Here is a 4,802-nt window from a genome sequence, read left to right on the forward strand (position 1 = left end):
CTATAATCGCCCTGTATTGTGAAATAACAGCAGCAGATACAGACAAACAGGTGCTGGCTACAGAGGAAGTTGATTGGCCTGATTCCACAATCCATTTTCCCAAGGCTTCCACACCCCTGCAGCTGTCCTCAAGAATATGAGAACTGTATGTGCGCATGAGCTCGTGTGTACGTGGGTGTGTACATGTGTGTCGTTGAAGTGCATGTTTGCGGTTATGACAAATTCACTCCTCGTGGCTTGCCAATAAGCAAGACAATGATCTTTATTGACAAAGAAAAATAAAATGCCGGACCTAATTCTGCACCCACAAATGAAAGTGAAAACTTAGCAGTCCCGAGACTGATTTATCGGGACCGATTTTTTTTTACATTTTCTCAAAGTTTTAAAGAGTCTGACCTGCTTGAGAATGAGCTTCCTGATGTTCAAAGCAATGTCATATAACAGGTTTGCGGGGCTTTTGGCTGTTTTGCATGGCAGAATGTTTTGAACTGAGCAGTGACAGCCTCAGCCCGACTGAAGAGTCTACTTCAACTCGCCTCATTTCTATTGGAAAACACTTCCACTCTCTCTCCCTCTGCCTCCCTTTCTCTCCCTATCCCTCTCCCTCACCGTCCTCTCTCTGAAGCTGCAGATCACTTGAAAAAGAAAGGGGAAGGAACATGAATAAAAACTGAAGGCACTTCTCTTAGATATGTCTCTTGATGCTCTTCAGATCTTTAAGGCTTCATCACAGGGAAATGCAGGGTTACTCCAAGAAACTGAAGGACTGTGACTTCCTAATCTACTGTACAAGACCTGAATTTGAGAACTCATCTTTATAGCAGTTTCTCCTTTTCCTCTCACGCAATTTTGATCTCTAGTGTTTAGTTTTTATTTATTGATGGGCAGGTAGAGGTGCGGCATCCTTCAATCAGTACTTTTTCGCTTTTTCTTTTGGATGAAAAGGAGAAAACCAGGGACCATATAGTCAAAAGAAAGCCTTGTTCTGTCTGTCCTTGATCAGTTCACACTCTACTGCCTCTAAAAAGAAAGGAAAGATTTAAGGAAATAAACTTTAGATTTCTATTTTTTTCACTTTCACATACCATAATTAATCTATTTTCTTCAAATGGAAATAAAAATAACTGTGTTTAAATAGGCTGGAGAAACAGTTGCAAGCACTCCGTTTTATTTAAAGGTTCAAGATCTGTAAGAGGACATTTCCCAGATAGCAAGGAAACATTGAAACAATGTTGAGTCAATATCAGGCGACGTCATTGAATCAACGTTGAAGTGTGACATTGACCCAACGTCACTCTTGCACCCATTTTTAACGTTGAAACAACGTCAGGTTTTGATGTTGAATCAATGTTGAAACCTGACATTGATTCAACGTTATATTTTCTAACACTGTTGACATTGAAACAATGTCAGATTCTGATATTGAAACACTGTTGAGATATGGTATTGCTTTTCCACCTCTTTCGCACAGTTGCTTTTTATTGAAAAAAACAAAAAAACAAAAAAGGTCAATAGACATGTATCATTTGCAAAATACTTTATTAAAAGACAAAGTTTCCTATTTACATTTCTATGTTTCACGTCACTTTTTATTATTTACTCCGGGATGGGGATGGATGATGTGCGTCCTGCGTGCCACCCGTACGATCTGGATCATATCTGAGCCATTTCTGGACTGCTTGAGCAAAGACCAACTCAGACATAGAGTTCGCCCCTACCTGCTGCGCCAGGCCATCTAGTACAAAAATAGACACACACACAAAAAAACAAAGACAAAAAAAGGGAATTAGAGCACATGAATAAGCTCTTGTTAATTGTCTTCAGCAGGGAGAAAGTATGTAAACTCCTAGGCTGATAAACATGAAAGTCACCAGGCGGAAATCAGCAAACTGCCGCATTTGATTCCCAAAGAGCTATAAGCTGAAAATGTGATATGTCTTAGCATGGTGTGCAGTGTATCCTTTAAAAAAAAGAAAAAGAAAAAGAAAACATAGGGCCCTCAGGCTGTACAAAGTGTACAACCCGAGGACAAAACAAGCCGAAGACCAAAGACTCCATCTCCAGATTAACCGGACATGAAAGTCTTGTTATTAAGAAAGACAAAGTAATATAGCAAAAAACAGACATAGGAAATGTGAAACGCACCCAGCACATCAATTGATCCCTTTATTTTTCACTTTAGGCTCATAAAACTACAATAAATGTTAAAACTTACCAAATATGCATCTGCACAGTGCTGTCTCTTTAAATGCCCTTTTTTGCTTTGTCTGGTCCTTTGTTTTTTTCCCCTGCCCAGTTGAGTACAGAGGCCAGCTCCTTTGTAATGGCATAAACCATTACACGGCGGACTCGCACCTCCAGTGTGGTTCAGCAGCACCAATCAACGCAAAGCGTCTCACCTGTAGACACATTTTATGAGATGGAATTAGCGTGTCTCATGTCTTAAATGTGTATGCAAGTGCCTGTGTGTTTACTTCATGTAATTGATGATAGAAACATGTCATTTAGTTTTCCCTAAAGCCTGATTTTCAAGTCATACAAAGAATAAACCAAAGTATTGGCAGTACAATGTATTTCTATTCCCTTTTGTTGGATATTCATTTGTTAGTTCTTGTAACTGCTAAAAGTGTTTACTAGTTTTTGCCTGTTACATATATTTGTTATACCATGTAAACTGTGAAATTCCAAGATTTTCAAACTTGCCTTGTAATAGTGGCCTCACAGAGTCTCTGGAATCTACAGAAAAAAAAAAAATCACAACAAGATGACATTCAGGAGTATAAATTGTTTTGTTTTTTTTAGATAAGAGTACAATGACATTGTGATGCAGCTTTAAAGCTTTTTAAAAAGCATACCATCTATAGGGAAGACATCAGACTCTGCATGCTGGCGAGATCGCAAAGCTGTGTTGGTTTGTGCCGGAGTGGCGAAAGGTGCCGGGAGCTGGGTGGGGCATTATGATGGTTGCTATCAGTGGGCTGGGGGGCAGACTGCGGAGTGGTGAGGGCTGTTTAGAAAAAGATAATTTTTTAAGTATTTAAGAATACAGACAACTTGTCAAAAAAAGTTTCCTCGTGTCAGACACAGATATGTACACAGACACTAGACAGTATTTTATTACCTGGTATTTTCACTCGAGGGGCCTGGGGAAACCGTTTTTTTGTAGGCTTTCCCCACAAAAAAACTCATCCTCTGAGTCCGTATATGTGTACAGGGGATTTGGTCTAAAGAAAAGAAATTAAAAACGGTCTTAAGTAATTGTAAATATGCTTTTGGCATATTGTTTCCTAAAGTTAGTTTGATTTCTAACAACACACACAGGAAACAGAGATGTGCAAGAAGGTGCAGTATACAATGAATTTTTGAAGTGCACAAGTGTACACGGCTTTGCATTTTTAAAAAGTTTACAAACTTCCACTTTTTGGACTATATTATGTGGCGATATTGCAGTATGCAAGCACCACAGATATGTATAAAAGACAAGATCATAAATTCTTAACAATCAAAGATATGTTTGTGAATAAAAAAGTTTTACTTGTGCTTTCTTTTAAGACTGGTCTGAGTTCCAGCTTCGGACTGAAGGTCAGACGTATCACAGCGTTCACGTGGATATCTCTGAAGACTGCGTTCTGCTTCGTGAAATGCGCCTGGAAATACAAACACAATGTACGGCCAGACATACATTACGTGTGGACAAAAGGTGCAAACGCATAGAAAAATCAGCGGTTTCAAAAATACGCTGGTACGTGTGGACGTAGCCTTATTCATTATTTAAGGCACAAACGGAAAGTCATGTACGCGTGCAACGTAAAGTTAGGTGCGCGTACAACGTACAGTCACATGGGCATGCTGCGTGAGCATTCAAACTGAGTCTAAAGTTTTCGTGTGCGCATTGAAGCGAGTGCTCTCCAGTCATCAAAAGTAACAAAGTCATTGAACACGTTTATACAGTTAACTTTATGTTTATCAATCATATATCACAGATTTAGAATTTTTTGTAGTACTAAGCAACTACAGAGCGAAAGTCTGGGTCAAGCGCCGAGGCGACGGCAAGAACAAAGGAAACCTCGAAGCGTTAAAGCTAGCTTTGTAAGGGAATATAACAAAGAAATTATGAAACGAAAATGTTTTCTTTGTTGATATACTTTGTTCGCAGTGCAATTTATTTGTTGCCGGATTGTAAGAAGTAGACACAATTTCGGGCTCCCACATTTTGTGGGAGCAACGTAAATAACAGTAAAAAACTCGTTAATGTACAACATTAACGAGTTTTTTACTGTTATTCAAATGCAAACATGGAAATAATGAGTAGGGAAAAAAAATCATTCATTCTTACCTTATACTAATCGTGGTGCAGGCCAGTGCAGTGCATGAACTGATGCCTTCTCCGGTCAATTCCGCTGAGAGTAAATCAAATGTCCCGCTCTACTGTAGAAGACAATGAATACCGGGGGAGGGGGGGGTGTACCAATGTGAGAGGGGTGCTGCGGAATAGTCCAAGTGATCGCTGCTTTAATTTCCCGGTCAACTATACATAAATTGCACGTAGACACGATTTTTTAAAGCTGGTGAACTAGACCAAGTCATTGATAACAAATGAACAATAAATCTACTTTCTCTGGTACTTTATACCCGATCAGTTGCAAAGCAATTTAATGCTCAACTACAAATCGATGGTTTTTGATGGTGACCGGAGCCGAATGATCGTCAACTATAAATAGACGTTTTCTCGACGTTGTTGTTGTCACCTGGTCGACTATAAATAGATCAAATATCAATGACAAAAAAACAACGGTGAATCA

At 39.2% G+C, this 4,802-nt stretch overlaps 1 long non-coding RNA gene across 1 annotated transcript; it reads right to left on the reverse strand.

Annotated features, from left to right (window-relative positions):
* Nucleotides 1-1,528: 1,528 nt before the first annotated feature.
* Nucleotides 1,529-4,535, reverse strand: LOC134635241 (uncharacterized). The gene is made up of 7 exons (XR_010094945.2): nt 4,337-4,535; nt 3,536-3,647; nt 3,122-3,224; nt 2,856-3,007; nt 2,704-2,736; nt 2,216-2,399; nt 1,529-1,735 (listed from the first exon to the last, which is right to left on the reverse strand). It is a non-coding gene; the product is annotated as an uncharacterized LOC134635241 (long non-coding RNA).
* Between the last annotated feature and the right edge of the window lie 267 nt (nt 4,536-4,802).

The sequence above is a fragment of the Pelmatolapia mariae genome, linkage group LG2, assembly GCF_036321145.2.
Source record: "Pelmatolapia mariae isolate MD_Pm_ZW linkage group LG2, Pm_UMD_F_2, whole genome shotgun sequence".
In the NCBI taxonomy this organism is placed as follows: Eukaryota; Metazoa; Chordata; class Actinopteri; order Cichliformes; family Cichlidae; genus Pelmatolapia; species Pelmatolapia mariae.